Source organism: Rhipicephalus microplus, chromosome 1 (assembly GCF_043290135.1).
Source record: "Rhipicephalus microplus isolate Deutch F79 chromosome 1, USDA_Rmic, whole genome shotgun sequence".
In the NCBI taxonomy this organism is placed as follows: domain Eukaryota; kingdom Metazoa; phylum Arthropoda; class Arachnida; order Ixodida; family Ixodidae; genus Rhipicephalus; species Rhipicephalus microplus.
Genome location: NC_134700.1, coordinates 93,540,540 through 93,559,748, shown reverse-complemented (window position 1 = coordinate 93,559,748; position 19,209 = coordinate 93,540,540). Strand labels below are relative to the sequence as shown.

The following is a 19,209-nucleotide window of genomic DNA, read 5'->3' as shown; positions in this document are numbered from 1 at the left end:
GAGAAAAAGTGGTGTATAGGCAAAGCTCTCCCTCTCGCCCACCCCCTTCTCAGCAAAAAAAAAAATGAATAAACACCAAGGTATGAAAGAAACCCACGTAATTCGTTTAATCCAGGCCTTCGTCAGAAGTCACATAACCTATGTAGCAGCATACCACAACTGGCAAAAAGCTGAAACTAACAAAAGAAATGCACTCATCCGGAAGGTCTACAAACAAGCGACATGAATACCTGAGTATGCTAGCACAGACCTTTTTCTTCAGCTAGGACTACACAATACGCTTGAAGAGATTATAGAAGCTCAGCGGATATCCCAGCTTGAAAGGCTCACTAAAACAAAAACGGGAAGAAATATGAGTAGATTAGGAATCATGTACCATGCACAACATGGTGTCAAACATGATATACCCAATACAATCAGAGCTAAGATCGTCTCTAACCCGATACTGAAAAACATGAACCCCATAATCAACACGGACCGCAGAAAAGACCGAGCAAAAGCACTGCTCAAAGCACACGGCACGAACAGCAAATCACTCTTTGTAGATGCTAGTCCATACCGTGAACGAAAACCTCACACTGCTGTCGTGATTGACACGTCCGGCATTTGTATTAGTGCGTGCTCTGTCATAACAAACATTATAGAGGAGGCTGAGGAGGTGGCCATAGCCAAGGCTACCACTTCCAACAAACACTCATTCATACTGAGCGATTCGCAAATATCAATAAGAAATTTTACGCAAGGACAGATTTCACAAAAAGGCCTCAGAATCCTCTTTAATAACCAAGAACTACACAAAGTAGATGAAACCAAATACCTCGTATGGTTCCCGGCGCACACACAGACTGATACACCCAATCCTAACGAGCTGGCTCATGAGTTGTCGCGAGAATTAACCCGTCGAGCAACCCGACCCCACCGCTCGGTGATAATCTCTGGCGCCGCCGACGTACCGCACAAAGGCTGATTTACAAGATACACAGAATACATGCTACACTACAGAGAAGCAAGGCACGTCTTTCCCGCACCTCATCCGAGTCTAAACAGGCAAGAACCATCGGAATACCGACAGCTACAGACGAACTGCTACCCGAACCCTGTGCACCTCCACAGGAGCTACCCACACTTATACCCGGACAATAAATGTAAGCTATGCGTAACAGAAAAGGCGTGTTACAAACATATACTATGGGAATGCCCCAGCTTATCAACAAGTTCTCCTGAGGCCCTCCGGGAGCAGTGGCGGCTTGTGCTGCTCAGCTCGGAGGTTCAAGACCAAAAATGGGCTATCCAGCACGCCAGGGAGGCTGTAGAGAGACAAGGTCTCCCGGTACCTCCTTGTGCGGTCTAGCCCAAACCACAAACATGCCAGATATGAAAATAAAGTTTATTCATATTCATCATCATTAACAAATTACTCAAGATCGGCAATGCGTTAGATGTCAGTAAGCACAGCATTTCATGCACGAATGGCGATGAGAAGTGGCGAATGATAGAACAGATTAGTGCGAGCGCAAATGCAGTCAATTTTATACTGGTTATCGAGTCGTGAATATATATGAAGAGATGACCTGATTTTGAAGGATTCAGGGGATGACTGATTGTGGTGCAGCATATGAAAGAAATACAACAGTGTCAGCATCCTGCGCTTTTCTAGCGGAGCAAAGTTGGGTGAAGATTAGATGTCAGCTATGCTTAAGGCAGGCAAGAACGTTTTTGAGACGTAATGAGCAGCCTTATTCTGTACAGACTACAGCTTCTGCATGAGGTAGGCCTGATGGGAATTACATATTAAGATGGCGTATTCAATTCATAAGAAAGTATTTTAGTTTATAGGTTGGAATCTCTCCAGATCGTTTTTCGATTCCTTCGTGTAGTGGTGTGTGAATTCCACAACGTCAAAAATAATTATGGTCGAAATTATGTGAGAGGTTCTCATTATTAAGTTCATATCAGGAAGCCAATTGAAGTTCAGAAGAAAGGGCACACCAAAAGTGTAAACACTTAGTAACGTAAGAAAGCGAAAGTAGGAGCCAGAAGGCAACACAGTCTGGAACTGTATACACAGAACACACATGGACGACTCACAGTGGAACAACGAAACGGTAAACATAACCAATCAATCTTTATTTCCACCGTTTTTACAACAAAATGGAGGTCTAACAGGCGAAAAGCGGTTATAAAATCACTTGAGTGTGAGATCTGGAGTAAGAAATGTTGCAGTAATGTGCACGATAGTGTGAGATCTGCTGTATTTTTTTTTAATTTTAATTGAGGCCTATTCAGTCAGCCAGCACCCCAAAGCACCAGCTGCCGTCTGCGAGTGCTGAAGATGTGTGCAAGAAATCTATGTTTTAAAAATTTGCATTCTCGCCCTATCAGGTAAAACTGTAGAGGCCACACGTATCCGCCTACATGAAGAGAAGTGTGCGGCAAAGGAATCCGTCATAAGAAAAGGAGAAAAGCGTACACTAGACATTTTTTTCCAGAAATGACCAAGCTAGTGCTACAAACGAGCTCGCCAGATAAGACGCATGACTCTCGATAAGTTTGCCAACAATGGCTGCTTTACAAACGAACAGAATTCGGCAGACAATACTGAGACTGGCTTTGGCGTTTCTCTTCAGAACAATCATCATCCTCATCATCATCCTCATCATCATCATCCTCCTCATTATCATCATCATCCAGACTACGTGCACTGCAGGAAAAAGGCCTCTCCCGCGTTTCAACAGTTAACTCGGTCCTGTGCTTGCCTCTGCCAATTTATACCTGCAAACTTCTTAATCTCATCTGCCCACCTAACCTTCTATCTCCCCCTAACCCACTTGCCTTCTCTGGCAATCCACTTAGTTACCCTTAATGACCAGCGGTTATCCTGCCTACGCGCTACATGCCCAGCTCATGTCCATTTACTCTTTTTGATTTCAATTATGATATCATTAACCGCCGTTTGTTCCCTAATCCACTCTGCTCTCTTCTTGTCTCTTAAGGTTACCACTACGCCATGCCGCGGTGGTCTAGTGGCTAAGGTACTCGACTGCTGACCCGCAGGTTACGGGTTAAAATCCCGGCTGCGGCGGCTGCATTTCCGATGGAGGTGGAAGTGTTGTAGGCCCGTGTGCACAGATTTGGGTGCACGTTGAAGAACCCGAGGTGGTCAAAATCTCTGGAGCCCTGCACTACGGCGTCTCTCATAATCATGTGGTGGTTTTGGGACGTTAAAGCACCCATATCACTCAAGTTAACAACTACCATTTTTCTTTCCATTGCTCGCTGAACAATGCTCACTCGCCAATAAATACACTCTACATACAGTTTATAATGCACTACAACAACGAATCAGCAACATGTACAATTTGTACAGCCCAGCAGTGAAGATCTGCTGGAAAATCTGGAAAGGGCTTTTATGCGCACACCCTCGAAATGTGCGCAGCCAACGGGGCAGTGTTTTAGCCCCACTACTTGTGGTCCATAGTCACCTTTGTGCCTGGGTTCAAGAGCAAAAGACGCACACCCGAACCAGCGCTCAGGCATTTCATTCTAGAGAATTTGGAAAACTGCTACAGAGCTCACCGTCATATTTACACTGACAGCTCGGTTACGTCTACATCATCCGCCATAGATGTCTCGATTCCATCTGCTAATGTCACCATCTCTGCCACTCTCAGTCACTGCACCTAATTTACAGCTACTGAACAGGCTGCACTGCGGGCTGCCAATAATTACATCATTGACCAGACAGCCGAGTCCTGGGTCATCTTCACTGACTCAAGAGCAGCGCTGCAGTCGCTGAGATCTCTATGCAAACAGGACCAACTCGTCATGGACGTCAAACGCTTATGCAAGAAAGCCTGTGACCTCCATCATCGCATTGTTTTGCAGGGGATACCTGCCCACAGCGGAATACAAAGCAACGTCCGGGCTGATGACACTGCCAAAGCTGGACATGACACTTCCACAGAAATCTTCGAGATACATTTCTCGAGGCAAGACGCGGCAACGCTAGTGTCGGCACAAGCCTGGCACCTCCAGTGATTCCATTGGACAGACCTTAGCTAACAGTATGGGCCTCTGTACATGATTGGTTCATCTTGTGACTTCAGGATGCCACGAAATCTCAACAGGCGAGAAGAAACGTGTTTACACCGCATCCGATTAAACGTAGCATATACGAACTACTTCAAAAACAAAATTGGACTGTCCGACTCAGCATTTCGTGCCCAATGTAATGTCGTTGAAGACTTTAATCATGTCCTCTGTGAGTGTATGAAATACGCATCAGAGAGACAGTCACTGAAGATGGGCTCAAAAATGCAACAGGACGCAAATTTTGAGTTCAAAAATAATCTAGGTCTATGGAAGAACACCTCCAGTGCGTTATACTCTACAAAAGCACTACTGACGTTCTTACAGGCCACAGGCTTGAACGAAACGTTATAATTTGTGCAGGGAGTGTGAGTGACTATGTGTTATGTGACTGTTATGCGTATACGTAACTGTATGTGTTGTGTGTCTATCATTGTATATATCACTGTCATCACCCGGTAACCGAAGTAGCCTGTCAGGTAAAAAAGCAAGCACACCTCTCCAGCTTCCCATTAAAATAATTCTCTCTCTCTCACTCACTCGCCCTTAAACTGAAACTATAGAATAATGAAGTCTTTTGCTACAAGCGTTGCAGATAAACGACGCCTGATCAACAGTAACGTGCAGAAACGGCCCTTAGGCTTCCCTGATGATATACTGGATCTTTACCACAAAACACTAAAAACATGCACACGGAACTAAAAAGCACCACAAAACCTAGAGTGGAGGCCCTATACTAATGACACTTACATTATTATACTTGATGCCTTTGAGACAGCGCGTTGTCAAAGAGGTCACTTTTCATAGGTTAAAATTTAAGGGCTACTCCTGCGCACGTTTATGTATCCTTATATGACGACGTGTGATCAGTCCACAAAAAAAAAGATTGTGCGGTTGCCACAGCAGGTAAAGTAAGTTTTTTCTTTCCTGTGAAATAATGCCTTCACAGTACTCCTGCGAAAGCTTACCGCTCTATATGGTAAAGCATTGACAGTGCCTAAATCGTAAAACATTTCTTCAAAACACATCCCATTGTGTAAGATGATAGATTCCAGATTGAGGCAGGTTGATATTCGCTTGTTGCTTACTGACGCTCGTAGTCTGTCTCGCATTCATTCATTTGTAACAATTGCTTATTATGTACTCATTTTTCCCAGTCACTGTCAGCTTTGCGCTAAATTTTCCAATATAAACACTGCCATGTACTTAGGCCGCCTGATGAAGAAAAAAAAAGTCCACCAGAGTTGACGCACAAGTTGCCATACTATAAACGTTACCGCCGTTCTAATGTGGAGTAAATAATTTTTTTTGTATTTTCAAGATTACCCGCAGCGCCTTCTTAGGCATTACTGCGGGAGGCACAGTGCCTCATAGAATGAATGCGCAGTCTTGCGGCCAACTAAATCCGCTGGTAACATATCCCACTTGACATTGGTTTGCGAAAAAGAAGAATGCTTGAAAAGATTCGTTCTGGGGTTGTATGGCCGTACTTTAAGTTAGCGCTCATGACGAGAGGAAGGACGATGCACAAGTTTTAAATATTCTGAAGGATTAATGCCGTTCTTTTGTTATATATTCAATAAAATAGTTTTAATCTCAGGTTACGTCTTCGAACTTGGAAGTATTGCCAATTAAGTTTTCGGTTCTTACATGGAAAGCTTTCAGTTTGGTCATATTTTCCCATAACAAATCTTGCTGCTATCGACTAAACGCACTCTAGGAGTTGTGCTGGCCAGCAAACGTTGCCATAACTAATGTAGGGCGAATGATGATTTCTGGGCAGCGACGGACACCTCATGTGTCGCGTTAGCTAAATGCAGCCTAGTAGCAGCTAAAAATCACGAATGGTTGGGGACGTTGGCATATGTTGATCGCATTTTGTAGCCCAAAATAATGTCTGAAACGCTATCTTCTGAGAATTTTGTAGCAGGAACCTTCCCTTTGAAGTTTTTTTTTGCGAGTAAAGTGGCTTTAGAAATTTATCATAATGCTGCTGGAAATAAGGTCCTTCATACACTTGGTGCTTTAGCTGTTTGGATTCCCCATATAAATTTTTACGGAAGCGACAACACGCAACAGCTTATTCTCTAGCGATGATATCAGAAATCGTCATGGAAAATAATGACTTTGCCCTTTTTTCACGGTTGCGGGATACAGCTTTTTAAGCAAGCACAAAATAACCAGTCACAATGCTCACGCATAAAATGTTTTCAAAAACTTCTCGCCTAAACCCAGTCAGAGGTTATCATTGCGAAGGCGCGAAAGATTCTATATTTTTTTATTCCCTTTAAGCCACATGATGACATAAGGTACGGCTAGTCGCAAAACATGCGTCGCGGGTCGTGGACATTTATTTTGTGCTTGCGGCTTCTTTGAATTCAGACATTCGTAGAGCTCTGGCTGCTCGCGTCCTGGCGCGCGAAGTGTTCTTGAATTACATCACGAAAACAGTACATAGGCCTCCATCAATTCGCCTCAATTGAAATGCGACTGATGTGACCAGGATCGAAACCGTGACCTTCGGGCCAGGAGCACCCAATCACTGTTTCACTAAGGTGAACGTAGTAGGCTTTGTATGAACCAATAATGCATTGTTGAGGACACTGTCGCGGTGGGCTCATTACACGAAAAACGACCTACTTGTCAATGCACTGATTGAAAGAGTTGTATGCAGTACACCAGTCGACTCTGACCCTTGTTTAAAACAAATTTTGAGTTTAACGAGCGGTATACAAGAAAAAGAAGCCAAAATACCTGTTATGTTTTTTTTTTTCAGCCAGGAGCTAATAACATTCGTGAGCAAAAGTATATAGACTTGCTGAAGTGAGCAGCGCAAAGACAGGACTCGCTTTCAAGATCTCTTTCTCGCTTCCAAGATCAGGAAGCGAGAAAAAAAACGTGAACTGACACATAGTCAGAGTAAAGAAATGCATGTCCGCCACGATTCACGATATCACAATTTGACCTAACAAAAACGTCACCTCTTCTTCCACGAGAGTGATTTGATGGTTCGCTGGCAGAAGTGTTTCCTGTTTTCTTGATTGGAAAAACTTCGATATTGCGCTCAATTTGATTTTTGATACCTTGAGATGACCTGAAGTAGCGAATTGGGTACAACAAAAATTAAATAATAAACCCCAATAAGTGCACGACAGAAGGGTTTTGTCATGCACTTGCTTGTATTGTTGTGTTTCTTTTTGTGCGTTCCCCTGATGACCTTGAAATGACCTCACAATAATTGAAGGGAGGAGCGCTGCCGCATGCTAAACAATGCTCCGCCAAAGTGCTGCTAATTCAGGACTTGATATTGCAGACATGTTTTCCACAACTAGTAGTTAGATGAACGGGCTTGAACGAATAGAAACGGCCACACAACAGATAAATATCGTATTCTACGTTGTCTACGCATCTGACATAAAGTGTCCTATGATTCTTGACACATATGTTCTGTTTCGGCAGCGTTGACTTGCTTGCACAAGCGGCTCAGGTTGCGGGGACGTGAAATGATAAGCAAGTTAACCCTGCAGGACTGAGGGATGCTGTATGGCAAAACTCTATGACTTGATGTATTTCGGAAGTATATTATAAATGCATGACAAAATCAGCGCTGCTTTTTTAGCGCCTGAGGGAAATCGTTAAAAGAGAGAGCACCTTACGTATTTATATTTAGCAGTGCCGTACAACAGCTGGTCTTATTACCGCTAGACAGACCACGTCAGTGTAAACAAGATGAAGACGTGTGCGACCATAGCTGACACCAGCTCTTCGTGCTTCGCTAAGCCACGGCACGCTTACGCTACTTATGAAAATGAGAGCGTCATTTCTATACCCCGCCGAGTTGCGAGCTATCCGATACGAGTGTGCTGTCACTGAACGCAACTTTGTCTTTTCCTGCATCTGTGAACATTACATAAAACAAGTGTACCTTCAAGTGCACCGTTCAGGCGCAGTATACAAATACGATAGCAATTGCGCAAGACCAAGCTGTGACGGGCATCACATTTGAAGGAAACGTACTTCATTACCGCTTTAGATGCCGGAATAGTTTAACCAAGTGAAGCGAAAGTATGCACGCTCGAAGCGTTTCCGGCAGCTGTTTACACAAAAACATGAGACAGCAATACGCGCAATTGAACAGAAAATAATACATCCTCGATGTATTATGCTGTGCAAGAATCACGCATGTGCATCAGTTCATTGTACATGTTGTCACTCATACTATTATTGTGCTGCAAGCACACCATAGAAAAATTCAAATTCTGGGGAACTTGTGAGAGTTAAAAACAATATACCGAGAATGTATTAGTTCGGCTGGGGTACAAATTTAATTGATCCCACCTGTGTCATAGTGCTTTTTTTTCATCAATGTTGAAGTACTGATAATGCGTTTTTGTAGAAAATAAAGTTTCATTTATAATTTGACTGTGCTTTAGCTATGCACTTTAGCTACCTAATACTTTAAAACTATCTACCTATTACTATTGTGCTGATATATTCTTACGCTTATTTACTAACATTATTCATATAGTCTTCCGCTTTTTTGTCAGCGCAGCTATAAGCGATCAAACTGACAGAGGCAAGTGGGCGCGCCGATTGGCCAACTTACTCAGTTTTGTGACAGAATATATCGAGAACGTCGCTTTAGAAACTATATAAAGTTTTTCGAAGAGCTCTCACTATATCGTTAAAAATCCGCATAATCATTCAGTCCGTGTGGGTAGGGGCACTCCAGAGCCCCAAGCTCCGTCACCAACTAAAGGCAGCCCAGAGGGCTCAAGAACTGGCGGAATGGCACCACGTTCCCGCCCGGATTTGGACGGCACCTAGAGTAGCGGATTCTGGGACGTTCCTCGTGCACAACCTTGTGGCATGAACTCTTCAGGACCTTTCAATAAAGTTCTTGACTAAATGACTGTATATAGCTTTATCTATTCATAAAGTTTTTTTGGCTTTTGAAGATATCGCCAGCGAGTGACTCGTTTGACAGAAGGCGCAATCTTTCACACACACACACACACACACACACACACACACACACACACACACACACACACACACACACACACACACACACACACACACACACACACACACACACACACACACACACACACACACGCACGCGCGCGCACACACACACGCAAGCACGCACGCACCCACACACACACGCACGCACGCGCGCGCACACACACACGCAAGCACGCACGCACACAGAGAGAGAGAGAGAAACACAGACGCACGCACGCGCATAAACACACAGATACAAAAAGGAAAAAGCATCTTCGAATCGATAAACAGTCTCTCCTGGTGATTACGCTGTATCATCCGGCAGGGAAAGGAGCATTTCAATTGGGGCAAAATTCAAAAAGATGTACTTGCATAGGTGCGTGTTAAAAACGCCGAAGATGATTAATACTCCTTGGAGATATGTGGCCTGGGCCTAACATTTCTGTGATTTGTAACATAAAATGATACGTCACTAATAATGCTTGATAATTTACAAGTGTCGAGTATTTTATCATATGCCCCTCTGATTGATTTATTTATTGATTGATTTGTGGGGTTTAACGTCCCAAAACCACTATTTGATTATGAGAGACGCCGTAGTGGGGGGCTCCGGAAGTTTTTACCACCTAGGGTTCTTTAACGTGCACCCAAATCGGAGTACACGGGCCTACAACATTTCCGCCTCCATCGGAAAGGCAGCCACCATGGCTGGGATTTGATCCCGCGACCTGCGGGTCAGCAGCCGAGTACCTTAGCCACTAGACCACCGTGGCGGGGCTCATATGCCCCTCTCATCAATATTTTCCATAATAGTCTGCGTCTTTTCCATCGCATAAGGCAACTGAGTGGAACCACCTTTATACCGACATAGTTTACCGACATAGTGGTTGATGATGATGTTTAGGCTACACACTAGACGTTATTTTAGAAAGCCCACTCTAAGTTTATTTATTCGCATTTTTACTTACTGTAGGCCTTACAACTTGATTTTTATGCTAATTACTAACAATTGTCATGTGGTGAGTGATTTGGAAATGAATAAGTAGACTATTTATAAAATAATAAACATAAGTAGACAAATAGTTAAGTAAATGACACTGCCTGACGTATTGGTCACTGCTTTCTTTCAAATTATTCCACCTATGGTTTTATTTCAGCATGAACCAATTAAGCATAACAAGAGTTACGTATGCTCACCGGTGAATGAAGAGTGCACCAGTGCTCTCTTCAATGGGTCCTTGAGTCAGTTGCCGTCTGCAAAAATTTTTACTACTATAACAATAACATTCTACGACAGCAACTACTACTACTACTACTACTACTACTACTACTACTACTACTGCTACTACTAGCACGACGACGACTGCTGCTATGACTGCACTGTCTTCTATTTACCGCCGTAAAGTAGTAATGCTATTACATACTATTACATCGACTTCAACTGCAAGAAAGCAGTCAAAGGAAGTCTCAGACACGGCAAAGAAATGATATACGCTTTAAGGAATTAAGTTCGTAAGGCTTTGTTCATGCGTTCCTCTCTTTGAAGTCCTCAGTTACTAAAGTATGTACACTATCAAACAAGTATTGGAAAATCAATGAACAAAATGCCGTTCGTCATCCAAAAATATTGCCGCATGAATTCGCGTGGTTTTCGTGTGGAAGAGGACGAAGAGGTTGGGATTGAGCCGCTTTTTAATGCCGCATGAATTCGCGTGGTTTTCGTGTGGAAGAGGACGAAGAGGTTGGGTTGGAGCAGTTTTTCTTTTTGTCCTAGCTTGACGAGCAGTTCTGCGGAAGGTTTCCTTGAGTGAGACAAGATTGGTGACAAGATTGGTGGAGCTGCTGGGTACGACAACTGACGACGCACCCCATGCACAAGAGCCCATCCAGGAGCCGGAACACAAGCCCTGTGCCCGTGGACACGCCAGTTCACAGAACAAGCCGCCGCCAACGAGGCCTACCACCAGAGACACCGGCACAGCTTATCCATAGAGCGACTATGACTTCGCCTCAAGGCGTCATGGAAACTCCTACGTCGTCGGCACCAATTTATTGCACTGTCCAGAACCCGCTGATGCCTAGTCCCTTTCACGGAGAGCTGTTTGAGGATGTGGACGACTGGCTGAGCGAGTTCGAACACGTCGCAGCGATCAACTACTGGGACGAAGCCGCCAAACTCCGCAACGTCTACGCGTGTTTGAAAGACGGCGCCCGAACGTGGTTCATGAACAGAAGTGATGTCTTGACATCCTGGCGCGAGTTCCAGCATCGCCTCTTGGAGACCTACCGGAGCCCCGACCGCCGCGATCGTGCTGAACGTGCATTGCATTCACGCATCCAGATGCCTAATGAGACCGTCACCATGTACGTGGAGGACATGACGCAGCTTTTCAGGCGAGCGGATCCGGCAATGCCAGAAGAAAAAAAGCTACGCTATCTGATGCGAGGCGTGAAGGAGCAGCTTTTTGCTGGTCTAGTGCGGAGTCCTCCGAAGAGTGTAGCAGAATTCCTGACCGAAGCCACTACGATGGAGAGGGTACTTCATCAGCGGTCAGCCCTACTCAACCGGCAAGTGAATTCTGCATCACCTACTGAATTTTCCGCCAGCTTCGGGAGCAACAGCATTGAGTGGATTCGCGAAATCGTCCGCTCCGTCGTCCGCGAGGAAATCGCGAAACTACACGGGGCGAGACAGCCGGAGGTAAGCAGCATCACCAATATTATTCGGGACGAGGTCCAGCAGGTGCTTCACAGCCGTCGCCCTCAACCAACGGTTACAAATCTAGAACCACCTCCTGCGTCCACTGATGTTGGGAACCGCACATATGCCGAAGCTCTGCGCACTTCCATGCCGGTCTCAAGCCCTGCAGTCCCAATCCAGACGATGCCGCCAGTTTCAATTCAATCTGCGCATGCTGGTTTGGACATCGACGGTCGCCGTGCCCCTCCGCGGAAGTCCGATATTTGGCGTACGTCGGATAGAAGACCCCTCTGCTTCCATTGCGGTGAAGCCGGTCACATCTACCGGGAATGTCCATACCGACAACTTGGACTGCGCGGTTTCTCTATTCATTCGCCTCGTCCCCTAGTTGGTCAGAGGCCAAGAGAAATTGAGGACTACCTCGCGCAGCAACGTCTGCCTTTCCCACGGCGTCAATCGCGGTCTCCATCTCCACGACGACCCGCAGCTATTGGACCACGTCTCAGTACGATGGCACGGGGACGTTCCCCAAGCCCTCGTCGGGAAAACTGAAGGCAGCGACCTTTGGGGGCGAGGTCGCTGGGACTAAAAGTGCGGAAGACCTCCTATCGACGCTTCCACAAAACGCTGCAGACATTGAATTGACGTCTGAGTGCAGTGCGAGAGAAATGCCGGATTGTGCGTCTGAACCCAGTGGCCGAGTCTCACTCGACATTCCCGTGCTGATAGACGGTCTTCAGGTCAGCGCATTGGTGGACACAGGTGCAGATTATTCTATTATGAGCGGAAAATTGGCAACCAGTCTTAAGAAAGTGATGACACCTTGGAATGGGACGCGTATTCGCACTGCTGGAGGCCACGTTATTACTCCATTGGGTCGCTGTACCGCAAGAGTGGAAATACGCGAGTCAACGTTTGTGGTAACCTGCCTCGTACTACGCGACTGTTCTCGTCAGCTCATCCTTGGAATGGACTTCCTTCGAGAGAATGGCGCGATCATAAATCTCCGCGAGCGAATGGTGACTTTCTCGACGCAACTTGCAACCGATCGAGGCGCTGATAGCTGTCGTAGACCTGCGCTGCGTGTTGCCGACGAAAGCGTGACGTTGCCTCCCCGAGCGACTGCTTTCGTAGAAGTCACCTGTGAAGACCTCCAAGATGGTGACGTGGTCGCCGAGAGCAACGTATCCCTTTTACTGCTTCAAGGTGTGTGTGCAGTGCGAAGCATTCTGCGTGTGCGTGACGGACGGTCGCAGATACTCGTCACAAATTTTAACTTCGAGCACCGACATCTTTTCCGCGGCACCACCGTGGCCTTCGGAGACCGTGTAGCGGATGTCACCGAGTGCTTCGCATCCGAGGAAATGGTTGATGGAGATAAGTTTCTGGACCACATCGACGTCAGTTCGAAGCTTTCGGACGAGAAGAAGGCCGCACTGCATACCCTGCTGAAGGAATTTAAATCTTGCTTCGCCTCTTCATCTAGAGTCGGTCAAACACCCCTCATAAAGCACCGAATTATTACCGACGATGATGTTCGCCCAAACCGCCAGCAACCTTACCGTGTTTCGGCTAAAGAACGCGAGACTATACAGACGCAGGTAAAGGAGATGCTTGACGACGGGGTGATACAACCGTCGAGCAGCCCGTGGTCCTCGCCAGTCGTTCTAGTAAAGAAGAAAGACGGAACGCTGCGATTCTGTGTTGACTACAGGAAACTCAATAGCGTCACCAAAAAAGACGTCTACCCGCTTCCACGGGTTGATGATTCTCTCGACAGGCTACGACACGCGAAGTATTTTTCATCGATAGATTTGAAGAGCGGCTATTGGCAGATAGAGGTCGATGAGCGAGACAGAGAGAAGACAGCGTTTGTAACTCCCGATGGGCTTTATGAATTCAGAGTTCTTCCTTTCGGCCTCTGTTCGGCTCCCGCAACATTCCAGCGAATGATGGATACCGTCCTCGCTGGCTTGAAGTGGCAAAGCTGCCTTGTATACCTTGATGATGTGGTCATCTTTGCCGAGAGTTTCGAAGAACATCTGAAGCGTCTAAGAATGGTTCTGGAAGCTATTCGTTCGGCCGAACTCACGCTAAAACCCCAGAAGTGCCATTTCGGCTACGATGAGCTGAAATTTCTGGGACATGTTGTGAGTGCGGATGGAGTGCGGCCTGACCCAGAAAAAACTGCAGCAGTCGCCACCTTTCCTGTGCCGTCAGACAAAAAAGCGGTACGGCGTTTTCTCGGCTTGTGTGCTTATTATCGCCGATTCATTACCAACTTCTCGACGATAGCCGAACCGCTCACGCGACTCACCCGAGATGATGTACCGTTTGCCTGGACTACAGAGCAAGAAGCAGCTTTCACAGAGTTACGGCAGCGAATGCAAGAGGCACCTGTTCTTGCGCATTTTGATGAGGACGCTGATACCGAAGTTCACACGGATGCAAGCAACGTCGGACTTGGCGCTGTCCTTGTACAACGGCACAACGGCGTAGAACATGTCATAGCTTACGCCAGTCGTACTCTCTCTCGAGCCGAGGCCAACTACTCCACTTCAGAGAAGGAATGCCTCGCAGTCGTGTGGGCAACGGCAAAGTTTCGACCTTACCTCTACGGCCGTCCCTTCAAGGTGGTGACCGATCACCATTCGCTGTGTTGGCTGGCCAATCTCCGTGACCCGTCTGGTCGTCTCGCTCGGTGGAGTTTGCGCTTGCAAGAGTTTGACATCATGATTGTGTATAGGTCTGGGCGCAAGCACGAAGATGCCGACGCACTTTCTCGAGCACCCGTGGGACATCCTGATATGGACTCGGAATATGCTGATGGTTTTCTCGGAGCCCTCAGTGATTCTGACTTTATGTCTAGACAGAGAGCCGATCAGGAATTGCGCCCTATTATTGATTCCTTAGAAGGCCGAAATTCTCACACTCCTCGGCGCATCGCTCGCGAATTGTCATCCTTTTGTCTAAGGAGGGGCATTCTTTACAAGAAAAATGCTCGAGGTAGCAACAAAGCCTTCCTCCTCGTTGTACCAGCCGACATGCGGGATGACATCCTCCTCGCGTGCCATGACGAGCCCACGTCGGGACACTTGGGCTACTCGCGGACTCTCGCCAGAGTGCGCCAGCAGTACTATTGGCCACGACTTTCGACCAGTGTACACCGCTACGTGCAAGGCTGCCGCGAGTGCCAGCGTCGCAAGACGCCACCCGTGAAACCTGCGGGCCTTCTCCACCCTATTACACCACCACGGACACCTTTCGACCTCGTGGGAATGGACCTTCTAGGACCCTTCCCTTTGTCGGCCACTGGTAACAAATGGATTATAGTGGCAACCGATTACTTGACCCGGTATGCTGAGACAAAGGCATTACCCCGCGGCACGGCGTCTGAAGTGGCGAAGTTCTTCGTGCAGCACATCGTCCTCCGGCACGGCGCGCCGTCATGTGTGATTACGGATAGAGGAACATCATTTACGGCACAAATGCTAGAGGACATTTTCAGACTGAGCTGCACGAGTCACCGAAAAACAACGGCTTACCACCCACAAAGTAATGGACTGACGGAAAGGCTCAACAAGACCATAGCGGACATGCTGTCAATGTACGTGGACGTGCAGCACAAAACCTGGGACGATATCCTCCCATACGTCACGTTCGCATACAATACGGCAATGCAGGAAACAACCCGATTTTCACCTTTCCACCTTGTTTATGGACGCAACGTACAAACGATGCTTGACGCTATGCTGCCGTACGATAATAGCGATGCCCTTTCTCCAGAAGCCGAGCAATACACGCAGTACGCCGAAAAGGCTCGTCAACTGGCTCGCGTGAACATCGGTCACCAACAAGACGCAGATGCACGACGTTACAACCTTCGCCGTCGAAACGTCGCATACCACCCGGGTGAACGAGTGTGGGTGTGGACTCCTGTCCGACGACCAGGCTTGTCTGAAAAGCTTCTGAGCCGTTATTTCGGACCATACAAGGTTATCCGACGTGTGAGTGACCTTACATACGAAGTACTTCCGGACGGCACAGTGTCGTCACGTCGACAACATCGGCCCGAAACTGTGCATGTCGTACGACTCAAGCCGTACTACACACAATAGTCTCTGTGCTTGCGAGTTACTTCGCAAACGTGACAGTGATCTCATGTGGTGTTTTTTTTTTCTTGACTCTTCCACTGGTGCTGTTGTGTTCGCGCATGGTCCAAGTGCTTGTGCGCCCTCTTTGTTTTCCCTGGCACTCACTTTGTCATTCTCTGCGTCAACGCGTGTTCTAATTATGGGTTTTTTTTTTCTTCTTCTTTTTATTTAGAAGCATCGAGTCGATGCTTTTTAAAAGGGGGGACTAATGCCGCATGAATTCGCGTGGTTTTCGTGTGGAAGAGGACGAAGAGGTTGGGATTGAGCCGCTTTTTAATGCCGCATGAATTCGCGTGGTTTTCGTGTGGAAGAGGACGAAGAGGTTGGGTTGGAGCAGTTTTTCTTTTTGTCCTAGCTTGACGAGCAGTTCTGCGGAAGGTTTCCTTGAGTGAGACAAGATTGGTGACAATATGACGTTACCTACACATCTAACTCACGCTGCACAAGAAGTCGTATGATCAAAAGTCACGCTCAGTGCGACTTCAAACTCAAGGGTGCCACCAGTGTTTATTTACAGACCTGAACAAAGTTCTCCAGCTCATGAACGATTCTCGATAGATGAATGAATGCAAAACCGTATTGATTCAGAAGTATGCAAAAAGAAAACTTTATTTAGTTGTGCATGTAGAGGCTTGTGGAAGCCGTGAGCAATATTTGCGCTCGTGAGGCCAGGAGCTCTCATGCTGCAAGTGATACTGAGCGCGACAGTACATCAGCTTTTCCTGATTTGTCACTTGTGTAGATGGGAGAACCGATGAAGAAAGCTAGATGTTAGCCGCTGAGTGCGCTATCTTTTTTCATGCAGTTCGCCACTTATCATGGCCATTCATCCACTGGCAGTCTTCGTTGTTGCGCGTGCAATTGCATCTGGCGAAGCACTATCACTTCCTTCATCTCGTCTCCCTCTTGCGGTCCAGACCCACCTTGGTTGAGCCGAATGTAACTAGGTGTGGATTGTGAGCATTTAAAGTATCTACCCGAGCAACATTAAACTTAAATACGCACCTTCATAATCAAACTAATTGCGAAAAAAAATAACACGCAGAAACGCGCGCACACACACATGCACACAGATACAGTCTGTTTCACACTTAAAGGAAATTTCGGAACACATCAATCGAGCTGCTGCCAACGCTGCAGTCAAGCGAAGGCAGCAGCTCGCGCATGCGTAGACACTTTAAAGGCTGTAGTGTTGAATCGTGTCATCTGCTATAGCGGCCCGCGAGTACTGGCAGCAGTACACGCTGGCAGCAGCACACTTAGGAGAAATCTCAGATCGCATAGCATGCTGGTAGCGCCGCGTATTGTGCGATCCCAGATTTCCCCCAAGTGGGAAACAGACTGTACGTGCACGCACGCACACGCACGCACACACGCACGCACACATGCAAGCACACACGCACACACACATGCACGCAGTCACGTACGCACACACGCACGTACGCACACACACATGCACATACACAAGTACACACACCCAAACACACAGAACAGGAAGAGACACTAAAGACTTGGCGCGTGGTCCTGTCCCCTCTGTTTCTCGTTGTGCTTTCTCACGCTTTCTTCGAATATGAATTTTCACTAACCCGCACATCCGTTCTTGCTTGTTAAATGCGCACAATAGGCTTTCAATGATCGCACCGGCGTGACTTTGATGCGCTTTAGAGTTTACAGGTGCGCAGGCTATTCGTATTTAGGTAGATTACATATAGCCCTATTGAAAAATGATTATGCAGGGATGATTGAGCAAATGTGTATAGTAATAATGAAAAACAGCTTCCACCACTGACGTGCAAGTAGCGCATCGTTGCCTGCAATGCACTGTGGATCGACTCGTATTCACAGACCTTTATGCGTGGTCTCAGAAGATGCACAGTGAATAATAATTAGATATACTCGTTTTCCTAATGGATTGAGTGCACCTCTCAATGCTGTACCTAATAGACCTATTTTGCTATATTATTATGTCACCTTAAATTAACTTGAGCCCAACTGCCGATAGTACAAGTGGCTTTTAGATTTCTTTATTAACGTATGCATAGTTTACTTAAGTTTATAGCAACTGAATTCTCTGAAAAACATGTTTTTCTGCACCTTGAACATTTCTGTCATTTATATAAAGAGCAATAATTTTGGGAAGACGTAAAAAGCACAATTGTTGCCTATATCGAAAGCATTACTCAAATATGTGACTCGCATTGAGCAGTCTTTGTTATATTATCTCGCGAAAAAAAAATAGATTTGTCATGCAAACAAGGAAGGCAGAGTTGAGCACTGCAGCGTAAAGCCTTTTTCAGGCGACTTGAGGCGTCTGTAATTCAACGCTCGCGCATCACGTCCCCTGGTATAGCACGCATATCCAGTTACTCAACGATGTACGCCTCTCCCCCCCCCCCCCCTTGTCGCAGAGTCCCGGCCGTTCTTCAAACTTCGTCGGTGCGCGATGGAACGAGCGGCGCATTATTTTCGCACTCTGCTCTTGGCGTAATTGGAGGTGTTGCAAGTCTCGGTGGCAACGCACTCGAGCCGGAGACTCTCGGCACGTAATCAGTTACCGCGCAGCTCGTGCGAGTTTGTGACGCTAAAGAAAACTGCGCCGCGACACCCGTGGTCATCACACCGCGGCTTGGTCTTTCTAATTCTGTGGTTCTGTTCACGCAAACTGAACAGACGGTTTAGCTCCGAATAAAAAAGTCATAGCAACAAAAATTCAAGCCTGGTGTTCCCAGTGGGGAATGACATTGAACGCGCGAAAAACCGTAGCGCCATAACTTTCACGAATAAGAAAAAACCACTCAAATTTGCTTATACAATAGACAATTTAGAATTTACTAAAAGCAATCAAGTTAAATATTTGGGAGTTACATTAACATCCAACCTTAATTGGTATCCACATATAACTGCTATTTGTTCGAAAGCGCAAGGTAAATTGGGCTTCCTAAAGGGAAAACTCCGTAACACTCCCCCTGCAGTAAAGCTAACCGCCTATAAGACCCTGATTAGACCAGCACTAGAATACGCCGATATAATTTGGAGTCCACATCATAAATTTCTCATTAGTAAAATTGAGCGAGTGCAAAACTTAGCAGTTCGATTTGTGTTTTTCGATTACTCCAGGTATACCAGTGTTACTAATCTGCGTAAAAGAGCCGAACTTCATTGCCTTTCCGAACGGAGAATACATTCTAAACTTAAATTCCTGTATCGTCTTTATCATGGGAAATATACAATATCCAGATCAGACTATCTTCTTGAACC

General features: G+C 46.4%; 1 protein-coding gene across 8 annotated transcripts in view; it reads right to left on the bottom strand.

Annotated features, from left to right (window-relative positions):
• The window catches only part of LOC119178493 (calcitonin gene-related peptide type 1 receptor), a 210,027-nt gene that overhangs the window by 100,943 nt on the left and 89,875 nt on the right, over positions 1–19,209 (bottom strand). For 5 of the 8 annotated variants that reach the window (XM_075885003.1, XM_075885011.1, XM_075884998.1 and 2 more), the window contains exon 2: positions 10,294–10,350. The exons of the other annotated variants lie outside the window; for them this stretch is intronic. The gene's annotated coding sequence lies outside the window, so the exon portion shown is untranslated. The remainder of the gene's footprint in view (positions 1–10,293; positions 10,351–19,209) is intronic. 8 annotated transcript variants of the gene reach the window in all.